General features: G+C 39.6%; 1 protein-coding gene across 6 annotated transcripts in view; it reads left to right on the forward strand.

The window, feature by feature from the left end:
• Window positions 1–1,803: 1,803 nt before the first annotated feature.
• Window positions 1,804–14,660, forward strand: part of spop (speckle type BTB/POZ protein) — a 123,567-nt gene continuing 110,710 nt past the window's right edge. For 5 of the 6 annotated variants that reach the window (XM_053614197.1, XM_053614218.1, XM_053614206.1 and 2 more), the window contains exon 1: window positions 1,804–1,976. The gene's annotated coding sequence lies outside the window, so the exon portion shown is untranslated. The remainder of the gene's footprint in view (window positions 1,977–14,660) is intronic. The other variant, XM_053614191.1, reaches the window with a different exon arrangement.

Raw genomic sequence — 14,660 nt, forward strand, 5'->3', positions numbered from 1 at the left:
CAGTTACACTTGTAAGCAATTTTCAGTCTGATCACTCAGACTTAAATCGATGTGTTAATATTTACGTCTTACAGGACCACTAACTTCCTGTGTTGTTCATTCCTATGGTTTCTGCTTCAAAATGGCCATTTATAAAGTGCTTACATCAGCATTCATCACGTGGTTTTTGGTTGTCAGATGTGGCTTGGGAAGACAGATCGTCTGAAAAACACAGCTTGGTCTGACCGGCTACTGTACAGTGTCATGTTACAAAGATGGATACGGAAGCAAGCACAGATCTTCAAACATTTAATAAACAAAGAAGCTAAGACAACTAGGCAGAATACTGTACATAAACAATGGTGCCGGGACAAAGGCCAAGTTAGACAATACTTAAGATGAGAAAGCAGTACAAACAGTGGCTATATATAGGAGTGCTTGTTAAACAGAAACTTGATACAGGTGCAGGTGGTCATGTGACAATGATGTAGAATGGTGCAGTGGCTGCTGGGAAATGAAGTCCAGAGTTACCTCCTTGATATATGACATACAGGATGAGTTTTAATATTATACAACAGTTTAGGTCCACTAATTTGATTGGACAAGTGGAATTTCAAGAGTGTTGATATTTAAGATAACAGCAGTGGTACAGTTAACTGTTCGTATCATTTTGCTTCAATTCTAGCTGTAGTTTGTTACACTGAAACCGCTTATTAGTTAGTACACTCACTACAGGCTGTCAGTCAGTCTGTCTGTTGGCATGGCAACATGTAATGCTCTTTCCACCTTGCCATCTTTCAAACTATTTTATTTTTTGGCCATATTGTGTCTGAAATGTCCGCTACTCCACATTAATGTTTTGTTTATAGAACTGTTGTATAAAAGCAACATATCACTTTTTAACCATTTATAGTTACATTTAGTGTTGTGCAATGTCCATGAAACAAATTATCATTTACATTATAACTGCTAGAAACAAAATTTTCTGCACCAGCCTCTCTTTTTCTCTCTCTCTTGAAGGAAATAAGACCAAAAATTCAACTTCCTGAGAATTCATGTTCCTGAGAAACAGGAAAGCACAATGTCCTCTGTCCTGAAGACTCACCCATGGTGGAAAACCTAGACTGCAGACTCACAATGAGCGAGCCAGCTAACCTTATTGATGACTCTAATATTGATGATTACTTTCTCAAAACAGTGATTATGTGAGTATGATCAGTGTTAGAGATTTAACCAGGCACTGTGTCTGTGTATATGTATATTAACTAATCTAAACCCAATACCACTATAAACTAATTTAAAAATAAAGAACGGGCACTTTACACTGTTCACAGTGTGCACGGCCATGTTGATTTGATATCATGCCGTAAACAGGGAAGGAACCGGTAGCTGATAGTGATCATTAGTGTCGTTCATTAATATGATTTTGAACGAATCTTTACTATGACTCACACAGAGAGAGAAAATGAACAAAATGACTTGAAAAAAGATTCGTTCATTGTGCTAAACGAGATTCAAAGAGCCGAGTCAGTTAAAAGATCCGAACTTCCCATCACAAGCAGTTTAGAAGACTACCCCCAAGCTGAGTTGAAATTTCAAGTTGAGGTGACATTTTAGGTGTTTTTCCCTCACTTTTAGATAGGGAATTACAAGCTGCAAGTGACAGGAGGAACATCCAAACATAAACATGCATTTCCGGACCGGAAGGCAGTTTTCCAAACCTAACCTTTTGTTAAACCCACGGCTTAATCCATTGATGTTGTTTTTTTTAATGTTTATAAATCAAGTTGTACACATCTTCCAGATTATTTGTAGGTACAAGTAATGTTTTTAAAAAATCTACTATTACACCTTTAAACCCTGGAATTGAGTGCTCGTGCGCCTCAGTGTGTGCGCGCGCGCCCGCACGAGTGTCGTCACGCGCTTTAACCCGGACGTGAAGCAGCTCAACAGAAAAAAAAAAAATCCGATACGGTCGAAGAAAAGATTTAAAAAAGGTAAGCTTGAAAAGGAAAAGATGACGTTAAAGACGACGCGCTTGACGGTTTGGTATATGTTGTGTTTCTGGTCCTGGGTATGAGCGGAGGACAGATGTGTGTAAGGAGAGACTTTGTGTTTATGAGCTGGATAACTCTGTAGCTGCATGTTAGCCAGTTCTGCCAACTGTATTGTGTTTCTTATATAACGAGTGAGCAGCCAGTTGCTTTATTAAACTATTAACTTTGCTATCATTTGCATGCGAACCCACAGACAGTAACTGTCGCCTCGTATTGAAGACTGTCCGCATCTGAGTAGCCGGCTAGCTGAGGCTAAGTGAGTGGAACTTGCTAGCATTTTTTGTTTGTGTTTTGACTGAAGCTTTAGCATGTATGCACCTCGCGTGCATTTCATATTGCCGGGGTTTAAAAACCACAATAAATTAGTCTAAGCTCATGGTTAGAACAAGTTAACGTGTTGGTTATACATCTCTAACGGTTGTTGAACGAATTAGTAAGCAAGTTATATGTATATATTTTTGTTTGGAGGCCTGGACGTCAGTGAAGTGCCATTGCCAAATAAAGCACCGTATTACTGTGTAGCTGGAATTACAGCACCGCGCATGCGCACAGACCCAACTTCATATCCTGCTAAATAACGAGATTTTTTTTTTCTTTGGTATGCGCAGTGCAGGGCTGCTCGCTGCCAGAAAAGGAGCTACAGTGCGATTTGGGACGACGGGTTAAATCAGTGCTGCATTGCAGAAATGAAGGTCCATCTAATAGATATTATATGGACCAAGTCATAAAGTGGGGAAAGAGAGAAAACAGACAGGCAGAGATTAAAGTAATGAGGGAGGTTGATAGTTTTTGTGCTGTATGCTCTCTGGATATTTTACGTCACAACTGTAACTGTTCAAATCCCAACACACACACTGACCTGTCACACCTGTTTGTACCATGCTCCCCTCATGCCTTAATTTAACCTACCTAAGCAACCTGATTGTGTCTGTGTGTGTTTGCTTTGAATGTTAAGGTAATATAGCCATCAGGGTGGTTATCTTTATACTTTACTTTGGTATCTGGGTTAATATTATGGTTTTGAAACATGCCTAATTTTATTGTAAAGGTCTCATACAATGAATTTACATGCATCCAAGGTAAAAAGATACTTTAATGTGCTCATAATTTAAATTGCAGGATTTAAATGATTTCCTATTTAACAATTCCTCCTTTCAGAGAGTATACTCTGCTCTGATTGGTCAGATGTCCCAGTCTGTTGTGATTGGTCTACCGTTGTCAGCGTGTGTCGGAAAGGAAACGTCCACTACCGTAACGTGTTTCAGCTCTGTCTGCTCACGATCAGTCGATGAAGACCAGAGGCGGGGTTTTTTGTTACAGACCTACGTAGTTTTGTGCAGGAAGTAAGTCTGGAATTACTAACGACGCGTTTCAGCTGTTCAGAATCGGTTCCTTCTTTTGGGAGTCAATACCCCTTTTTGTCGTACACTTTGATTTTTGAAACTCGGCGGACGTTTTTACGTTCACAAACAGCTACGTATATAACACGCTACCTGAACGGTAATATTTGAAAAAGCATAATAGGTGCACTTTATCACTTGTGCAAGCAAAGTCAGTCTTCTTCTGAGCAGCACAGCTATGTAACTTTCAGTAGTGTGGTATGAAAAGTCATTTTTGCACAGGTTAGTCCAGTGGTTCTCGAAGTGGTGTCCGTGAAACATAGTCAGATGGTGGAAATCACAACCCGCATTATCCCGCATTAGAGTTATTATATTTGGAGTCCAAACACCAAACTCAACTCGGACCTGATAGTTCTACCGGGCATACGTTCATGAATAGAACGCGCTGTGTTTCCCAGAAGTCTTATTTGAAACTGTTAAGTAATGTTTATGAAGTAAATCCATACCTAGGGGGTCCGTGGAATTTATTTTACAGTATAAGGGGTCTCTAGTTGCAAAAAGCATGAGAACCGCTGGACTACTCTTCTAATATATTCACTAGTAGCTACCGTGAGAATGTCGACTAGTCGGATGGTTGAAAAAACAGTGAGGCAGGAAGTAAAGAAAGCAGATAAATCTACCTTGTTAGTCTGAAAATATTTCAGACTAGATGAAACCAATTCTGCATTTCATTACAATTATTCTACAATTCAACTTTGCTGGGGAAATTTCCTTTGCTGAAATAGACCATGAACTCTTGATTGGCGGCTCGTGTGAGTAGGCACTCGTTGGCCTTCCGTGATAATTACGTTATCGTCTTGTCGTACGATATATGGACATAAACATAGATATTTTATATGTATAGATATATATATAACCGCGATATTGCCCGTTGTGTTTACATGAGGGTTTGTTTACATAAGAGTGAAGGTCACTAAAATTTTAGCCATTCGCACTGCTTCTGTCCTCTCGTCTGCTCTAGGGCTGTCCAATTATAATTCTAGCTTTGAATATTCAAAATGCACATTCAAATGCAAAAACTGTGCATGTGAATTTAAGATGTGTAGCAAGCACTTGCACTGATTTTACTTAAAACATACTGTTGGAAAAAAAAGTCACCTAAGATATTAACAATGCACTCACAATGCTTTTTGAAGAAGAAACATCTAGAAAGAGCTAGAGTTTCATGTAATCCAGTCGTAGTCAATAACGTCGGGGACTGAGCCGCTTAAGCTGCGTGACCTGAAGCTGAACAGTGAGTGAATAGCTGTAAATTGAAGCGGTTAAGAAGACGTTGGACTACTGATCAGAAGGTCGTGAGTTCAAATCCCAGCACCACTAAGCGGTCACTGCTGGACCGTCGAGCAAGGCGCTTAACCCTCAACTGCTCAGTTGTATAAATGAGAGAAATGTAAGTCGCTGTGAATAAGGGCGCCTGCCAAACGCCGAAAATGTAAACGACAAGCAGGCATTTGAGCCTCTTTGAAACAGTGCCTATTAATAAAGGTGATACGCTCTTATCAAATGGCACACAGACTTGACATTTTGTAGTAATTATCAAATTTTAAATTAACAAAAAAACAGATCAGTCACATGGAAGAGTAAGTACACCCCTACATTTATCACAGCTTCAAATACATAAAAGTATAATCAGGTGTTCAAGATTGGGTGTCAGTGATCAGAACCTGCTGGGGCAGTGCAGGTGGAACCTGTCATATTTATACCCCTCTCATATCTAGTGTCTGGTGTGGTGACATCATGCCAAGATCCAAAGGGTTCTGTAAGGTCAAGTGATCCAACTCCGCATCATATCAAAGAGTGCTTGAATATAATGTGAGGCCAAGTTGAACCGAAAGTGGACCTTTCAACAGTATAACGATCCCCGATTTGAATCCCATTGAAATGTTGTGGGTGGATTTGAAACGGGCGATACATGCAAGTAAACCCTCAAACATGTTGCAACTGAAATAATATTGCATGGAAGAGTGGTCAGCAATTCCAGCAATTCTCGTGGACGATTATGAAAAATGTCTACAAGAAGTTATTTCTGCTAGAGGGGGGCAATACGAGCTTCTGAGGCCAAGGGTGTACTTATTTTTTCCACAGAGGAAGATCATCTAGGTTTTTATGTTAAAGTATATCAACTTTATTATTAGGCACTGTTTCAAAGATGATCAAATGTTTGCTTGTCTAAATATGTATTAAAAAAAACAAACCAACAATTCCCCCCCCCTCCCACACACACACAGAAAATACATACACAATCAAATACAATATCGTTTATGGCAATTATTTCTGGGACACTATATCGTCCAACAAGTGTCGGTACTGTGACAGGCCTACCTGAAACCCCTTTTTTTGCTTTAACTGAAAAATCGGCGTCACAGGTTGAAAAAAGTTGCGCAGGCCCTAGTTTCTTCTGTCACATGAGCATTTTGTTAATTGTACATGCAGAATGAATACATCTCGGGTATCTAACTTCAGGTCGGCAATATGACAACATCAAATCATGAAACTTTAAGACATTTTACTTTACCCAGTATATTTAGCTATGTCTTAATTCCATTTGTGTTTACTCCGAGTAGGACTTTAGTCGGATTAAGGTCCTCAATAATCGCTGTTTACGTGCTAGTTTCTTAATCAGAGTGTCATCTTAATATCGGATTATTGTTGTTCATGTAAATGTACTGTCTGTTATAAATATACTTAACTTATTCTAACTAATACTAAATCCTGTGACGTTTTATTGATGATCCATTGTTAAATTTGAACGTGTAAACAAAAAAGTTAGTTACTAAGCTAACGTAAGATGAGACAGCTTTTGAACTTTTTTTGTGTTATGGTGTGTTGTGTTATTGCAGGGAAGGTCTGTACATTTGTGTCTAAGTGTACTGAGATGAAATGGATCACAGTAGCAGTGTTGCGCGGTCCTATCGCTCAGCCCTGGTTGGTATTTTGAGGTAGCGTCGTATATCCTGATGCGCTACAGTCATGTTTCTGTATTACAGAATAGGCAGTAATAAAAATAAGGCAGTGAAGTTTTATTTACTGCGTGAACTCCGCTCGGGTAAGTATACAGCCTAATAAAACAAGCCTGGACCAATCTTTGCTGATATTAAATGTTGAGATATTGCGACCCAGTACAAATATTTTAACACGCGAATATCCGGCAGCCGTTGTTGCGTTACCGTAGCAACGATTCCTGGATCTGACGTAACACCTCGTCGACTGGTTCCTCCACCAGGAGTTTGAAGGAGTTGATGGACTTAATTTCATCCAGTCTTTTTAATCTTTTGCTTGATGAACATGGCAGGTGGAATTAAAGCGTGCTACAGGGATCATACTCTGAGAAATAACTTCAGATGAGAGCAGAAGTGCACAGCGTCGTACCGCAGCACCTCCTGGCTCTCCGTTAAATCGGTGTAACCAGTTCTTCATTCAGTTCCTTCACTTTTACTTCAACTTGGTGTCATTCTGGATTATGTCTAATAATGTTTAAGTGAATTAGTCTTAACAAACCTACTTCAGAGCAGATGGGAAGCCAAGAGTGTGGGACCGCTGCAAAAAAGGAGGAGTGTTGTACATTAGTGTTATTTAGTTTGTGTGGTTTTTATTTTTTTTTTAAATAACCCCCCCCCCCCCCATGGCTTTCTGAATAATTTTTTTCACAACCTGATTAAAAAAAAAATGTTTTTGTTAGTGAAATGGCAGGCCATCTGTTCAACCCCCCCAAAACATCATTAATCTCTAAGAATCAATATTTTGTGTTTTTCATGTGGCTGTACTACAGGCTTCTTCTCTGCTTCTTCTGGTGGGAATTTTTGTTCATTGTAAGCATGACGTGTTTATTAAAGAAAACGATTCATATTTTTCAAACAAAGCTTAAAGATATTGTAGACCATAGAATCCTGTACAACATATATATGTATGTATGTATGTGTGTCTGTCTGTGTGTGTGTGTGTGTGTGTGTGTGTGTGTGTGTGTGTGTGTGTGTATATATATTTCCCCCCCAAAAGCAGCCGTTTATGATGTAATAACAGTGAACTGTGTAACTGGACGTGGCAAGTCAGGCTAATACTCTCCGTCACTTAATACAAACTGCTTCATTAAATATTGCTCATGATTTAACAGCCTCTGCTCCAGGCGTTAGGATAGATAAATGCGTGGACTCAATCTTGGTGAAGGAAGATGAACTGTAAAGCAGAGGGGGGCATCGGGGCAGGGATCCACAAAGTTAAGGTAGCGGGCGACAGCCACGAAGCTTCTAACAATAACACTGCAACGTTCAGTAACACGGAAGTGTCCTGGATGCCGAGCTTGTACTTCCTGTGTCTGGTTTAAATTGGGCTTTTCTTCTGACCATCTTTCCTTCCTTCCTTCCTTCCTTCCTTCTGTCTTTTCTTCATTTCTTCCATCCTTCTATCCTTCCTTCCTTGATTCCTTCCATAAGTCTTTCCTTCATTCCTTCTATCTTTCCTTCATTCCTTCTATCTTTCCTTCCTTCCTTATTTCTTTCCTTCCTTCTGTCTTTTCTTCATTTCTTCCATCCGTCTATCCTTCCATCCTTGATTCCTTCCATAAGTCTTTCCTTCATTCCTTCTATCTTTCCTTCATTCCTTATTTCTTTCATTCCTTTTGTCGTTTCTTCATTTCTTCCATCCTTCCTTGTGCTGTCTTCCTTGATTCCTTCCATACGTCTTTTCTTCATTCCTTCTTTCTCTCCTTCATTCCTTCTATCGTTCCTTCATTCCTTTTGTCTTTTCTTCATTCCTTTTATCTTTTCATTCCTTCTTTCATTCCTTCATTTCTTTTATCTTTTTTCATTCATTCTGTCTTTCCTTCATTCCTTCTTTCTTTTCTTCATTCCTCCCTTTTGTCTCTTCCTTTCTTTCCTTCCTCCCTAGAAATACTTTCGTCCCAGAAGTCCCCATACTGTCTGTATCTCTCCGAGTTGGGAAATGGTGAGATGAGAATGTTTAAAGTGTCTGACCGTCTTTCTCCCTTTGGCCAGTCAGAGCTGCTGCGCCGGTTCAGAACTCCTTCGTTTGCGGTTAACTGAAGAGCACGAGCCATGCAGCCGTGACTGTTCAAACCACAGTCTTCCATGGCTTTAGTCATATTTTGGGCATTATCTCGCAGCACAACTTTCACCAAATCTTTCGTTATGTTCCACTGAACTAACACAGGCTCTAGCGGCGCTGGTCATGGGCACCGCTGTTGTTTGTTTGGCAGTGACTGTCTGATAATCTTTATAAATTTCCTGATGGTGGAACTTCATCTGAAGACATCTGAAATGAGTTGTATTGAAGTTTTTTTTATTTTCCGGCCTCCTTGCGTTACCTCACATTGGCAGGTGTCGCAAATTGCAATTCTGATGTCATCCTCTTTCACCAATAAATGTAACGTTTAAAATGAGCGTTTATCGGCCGATACCAGTATTACACGCATAGCACCAGATGTGTTCACACGAGTTCATCGTGAGTAGGAGAGACGAGTCTGTGTGTTTGTATGAGGAAGTGACAATCATGTAGAGGATGCTTTTATAAATAAAGTTACATTTTGTGGGACACCCTGTATAACGGGCGGTTCGAAACAGTACTAACGGCGGAAGTCGAGTCCTGTACACCTCTGCTGTGTAAGTTCATCACAGAAACGGTCTGTTGAACTGGAATTATTACACTTTGACGAGTTGTGATTTTTTTGCATTCTTCTCCAGTCGCCTAGTGCTGATTTGAAGTCTTGTGCGTTATCCTTCACTGTGTTTGTTCTCTTTGTGCATCAGGACTGCACAGTCTTAGCTCTGTCTCTCAGCTCAGCGGCGTGCTAAATCCAAGACTTAGCACAAACCCGTTTTCATTTCAAACACAAGCAGAGCAATTTCATTAGTTACGCTTTGCAAACCAGCAAAGCAAAACTATTTATTGTGATCTCCAGAAGCAAAATATTATGCTTGTGAGTCATACAGGAGCTTTTTCTTTTTAAAAAATGTTTTTTTTAAAAAATATATGTGTGTGTGTGCTTTAGTTATTAAACAATTTGATTGGACAACGCCGATGTTATTCCGAAGCTGTAGCAGCACTGGATTTTTGGAAAGGTGGGACTGAAGTGGAAATGATCTATTTTCAACATCTTTTGAGGTGAATATTAAACCTCCAGGCCATGTAGCAAGAGACAGCGCTACTCCATCATTCCATGAAGCTTCTATTTCAAGGGAACGGCTACATGCCTGAAACTCTTATTTATGATGCAAATGCTTGCTTGAGTATCCTATTACTCTAAATCTACTTTGTTCACATTTTCAGGAGTTAGTTTGTTGTGCAGACAGCAGCATGGTTTTATTCAGTTTTAATACGGTATGCTTGTGTTCGGCTGTTTGTGTGGAGTTGCATACGCATCGGTGTAATCCGCTTCCTGCGGTAACATGGATCCGCTGCAGTTCATACAGGGAAACTGTTAGGACTACGGATAAATGGAGGAACTACAGTGGGGGGGGGGGGGGGGGGGAGATAAGTATTGAACGCGTCAACATTTTTTTTTCAGTGAATATATTTCCAATGAGGCTTTTCACGTGAAATTTTCACTAGATATCAGTATTCACTCAAGAAATCCAGAAATAGAAAGAATTCACAACGTTAAAGTCCATAAATAAAGTTATGTGGAATGACACAGGAAAAAAGTATCGAACACGCTAAGAAAAAGCAGTTCTCCAAGGCAAGGAACCAGCTGAAATCCGTACGTAATTATACCCCCTACGTGTGCAAATTAATATCAGCTGGGGTAGTAAATTGGTCTATAAAAAAAGCTTTTCGTTACCAAGGTGTCGCACAGGAACCATCTCATGATGGATAAAAGCAAAGAGCTCTCCTAAGACCTTCGCTTCATTGTGAAATCTATTGATGGAATCAGATACAGACGTATTTCAAAACTTCTGAATCCTCACGTAAGCACCATCGGGGCTTTCTTCATACAGGAAGCGTCTTGAAGCGGTCATTACAAACGAAGCCTTCTCCACTACTAATTTATTCAATAAATTTCAATTAGCGTGGTCACTACTTTTTTCCTGTGCCATTCCACTTCATTATACATAGCTTCATTTATGGACTTTAATGTTGTGAATTCTTTCTATTTCTGGATTTCTTGAGTTAATACTGATGTCTGGTGAGAATCTCATCTGAATAGCCTCATTGGAAATATATTTACTGAAAAAAAAAATGTTGACACGTTCAATACTTATTTCCCTCATATATACATAACCAGTTTTTCATTTTTTTATCCTAACATGGAGTACTGCGATGTAGAAAGTTCTATAAGAAATCCCAAAATATTTGATGTGCTTTTGATAAATCGCAATGTTCACATTATTTAACAAAAGCAAAAATATTATGCATTATGCAAAAAAAAAAAACCCTATGCAAGGTGTCCCAGGCGTTAATATGTAACGCCTGTTGCAGCCCCAGTATGTAGCAATGCAATTTAGATGTAGTTTTTTTTTGGTTGTTGTCCATATTATGCATCTCTAATAGTTAGCGGATGAATATATGCTTGTTAGAGTTTGAAATGTTCAGGGTAAGATGACCTAGTGTAAAAAATATCACTGTGTTAATCCACGGTTTAAAAATGTGTAATTTGCCGGTGGCACGAATTAAAGGAACGTATTAAAACGAATTCCTAGTAAAAAAGTGTCTTTGCACATTCATGTGTGTGTGTGTGTATATATATATATATATATATATATATATATATATATATATATATATATATATATATATATTATATATATATATATATAAAAAACCCAAAAGGAATCAAAAACGATCCCGTAATTTTTGTTGTTTTTGAGAGAGTCTTTTCCATAAAGTCTTTTATTGTCAGTATTTATCGTTGTGCTGTTAAGCTACGCAGAAGTTCTGCAGGAGCTACTGTATGTTTTTTGGACTCTTGTGTGTGAAAATCCCAGTAGATGAGTAGTTTCTGAAATACTCAGACCTGGATTGAAACGTTTTTTTTATTTTTTGGGCGTGATTTTAGTTTCTTCCAGCATTTGATTATAACGACGCATTCAGTTCGGTTACGTTTTATTTGTGTAGCACTTATAACGATGGACGTCGTCACGAAGCAGCTATACAGAGATAAATACCTTCCAGATGTCGATTTTAAATGCATGAATCTATCCCCAATGAGCAAGCCAGAGGCGACGGTGGCGAGGAGAAACTCCTTGAGGCGATGTGAGGACGAAACCCTGAGAGGAACCGGACTCAAAAGTGAACCCGTCCTCATCTGGGTGATTCCGGAGAGTAATTGCGTAACCAGGAAATTCATTATAGTTTTCACATGAGGTCTATTTCGTCGAACTTATCCACTGTTCACCGATGGAGACTTTAGCGCAAAAGTATTTGTGGCAATCGCAGTCCTAAGGCTGTCATCGCAGCCAAGCCATCATAGCAACCGTTCATATGAATTGTGGTCAAAGCTCTCTTCATGTATTTTTATTTTTATTTTTTTTTGTGTTACCATCCTCAATAATCTCAGTGATCTTCAGGCTGTCCGTGTGGGGCCTTGATTTCCTATTGATGAGAAGAGTAAATTAGCTAGGTCTCAAAGTGAATATATGATCTATATGTTCTTTTATGCCTACTATATGGAAAAAAGAGGATACTTTCTGTTATGTTCTGATACTTTCTGATACGTTCTTTTATGCCTACTATATGGAAATAATTAAAGTTTCTAAAAAAGAACTCATTCAGTTCCTACCCGCTCTCAGATAAGGAAAGTCCGTTGTTGGTTCTATGTGGGATTTCACATTTTACACTGGATTCTACAGCCACTCAAGACTTGGTTTGTAAACCATCGTTTTTGTGTAGTGTTTTTATATATATATATATATATATATATATATATAGATATAGATATAGATATATATATATATATATATATATATATATATATATATATATACAGATATATATACAGATATATAGATATATAGATATATATATAGATATAGATTGACATGGCACATTTATCAAAAAGGCTCAGAAGCCCTAACACTTACTCTTATCTGTAAAAAGGCAAATTGGATACGTTCCCGACCCTACAGGTTACACGTTCTTGTAACTCATTTGCCGTTCAATAGAACGTACAATACAAATACAAAGATTTTTAGCGTGTGCGTTTGTTAGAGCGTTGTGGCAAAACCTCGTATCACCCTGCAGCTTTCTGGTTTCCCACTGAAGCTAAGCAGCGCTGAGCCTGACCAGTACCTGGATGGGAGACCTCCTGGGGAAACCTAACGTTGCTGCTGGAAGTGGGATTAGTGAGGCCAGCAGGGGGCGCTCACCCTGTGGTCTGTATGGGGTTTAATGCCCCAGTATAGTAACGCAGCACTGCCTTTCAGATGAGAACGGAGGTCTTGACTCTTTGTGGTCATTAAAAATCCCAGGACGCTTATCGTAAAAGAAGGAGTAGGGGTAAAACTCCGGTGTCCTGCTGAAATTCCCCCATTGGCCCTTCTCCATCACGGCCCCCTAATAATCACCATCCCTGAATTGGCTACATCACTCTCTCCTCTCCACTAATAGCTGGTGCGTGTTGGTTGGATGCTACACACTGGTGCCGGTTAAGGAGATTTCCACATACGAACGTAAAGCGCTTTGAGTGTCTAGAAAAGCGGTGTATAAATCTAAGGAATTATTATTACTGTTTGTTTTTGAATGCATTCATTTTCCCAAAAGGATTTAATCATAACTGTGTCTTCTAAAGTTTGCCTTTGAGCTTGAAAATCAGCGGCACAGCACAATCATTCCTGAATATTTTTGGTGTTAAAATGAACCACTAAAGTAATGAACTTGATCTATTTAAACTTCGAATTGGAAATCAACCAAAGGTTAATATTCTCCGTTTAAATATCACAGATTCTGGCAAAGTGTGTGTGTGTGTGTGTGTGTGTGTAAGAGAGAGAGAGGAATATAAGCGTTTAAACTCCATGGCCAAGAATAGGCTCATTTCTCACAGGCGATTGCTAGCGAGGAAATACAGCCCAAATTGAATTAGTTTACATGAGGGGATGAAAATTGAAATATGGATCGGAGTTGCAAATGCCTGTCTGCGCGCTCATATATGGGATGAAATATATTATTGCTCTCTCATATTGCGTGTGCTTGTGTGTGTTTTTTTAGAAGCAGCGTGTTTAAAGAGCCCTTGGCTGCTGGTTTTGTTAGTCGTGTAGGTCTAATAAATGGTATTGATATTTAAAAAGTTTGTGTTTTGAGGAAATACTGGAGCAGCACGTTCGCCTCACACCTCCAGGGTCGGGGGTTCGAGTACCACCGTGGCCCTGTGTGTGCGGAGTTTGCATGTTCTCCCCGTGCTGCGGGGGTTTCCTCCGGATACTCCGGTTTCCTCCCCCAGTCCAAAGACATGCATGGTAGGCTGATTGGCACGCTTAAAGTGTCTGTAGTGTATGAATGGGTGTGCGAATGTGTATGTGAGTGTGCCCTGTGATGGACTAGCACCCTGTCCAGGGTGTACCCCACCTTGTGCCCGATGCTCCCTGGGATAGGCTCCAGATTCCCCGTGACACTGAAGGATAAGCGGTATAGAAGATGGATGGATGGATGGATGGAACACTGGAGGGTTTTAGTGTCTTTGATGGGTTTATATTATACACGAAGAGGCAGATTTGCATATAGGGGATCTTCCGTAGAAAGCTCGGTCGCTCTACCAGACATGCATGCCACGGTCACCTTCTATATACATGAATCCACATCCTGCACGTTAGAGCTCTTTCCCAGTGACGCATTTGATTATACACTGGGATATACTCGCATATGTACTATATCAGCATATGTACTATTCTAGATTGTTTTCGATCTTGTTGAGTACTAACACTAACTGGTTTTCCTGTGAGAGTCAGTGTTTGAAGGAACAGGTTTTCAACAGAGCTCGTCAGTGTGTTGAACATCGCTGTGCGTGACGAACAGGGATATTTCGGCTCTCGTGCTGTCTAATGGCCGTCTCTCTTAATCCCTCTGAAGTACGCAGGCGAGTGTGTTAACAATGCCACTCGCGCTGCCACCGCTTCTGCACACCAACACTAAGACATTCGTTAAGTATTAACATAGTTACTCAGGTGTTGTAGTCAGTTTTTTTCTTTCTTTCTTTCTTTGTACAAAATACTTTTGTCCTGAGGTCATGGTTCAAAATATGTAGAACACGATCTAATAATATATTTGTACAAAGTATTTT

The sequence above is a fragment of the Ictalurus furcatus genome, chromosome 2 (assembly GCF_023375685.1).
Source record: "Ictalurus furcatus strain D&B chromosome 2, Billie_1.0, whole genome shotgun sequence".
NCBI lineage: Eukaryota > Metazoa > Chordata > Actinopteri > Siluriformes > Ictaluridae > Ictalurus > Ictalurus furcatus.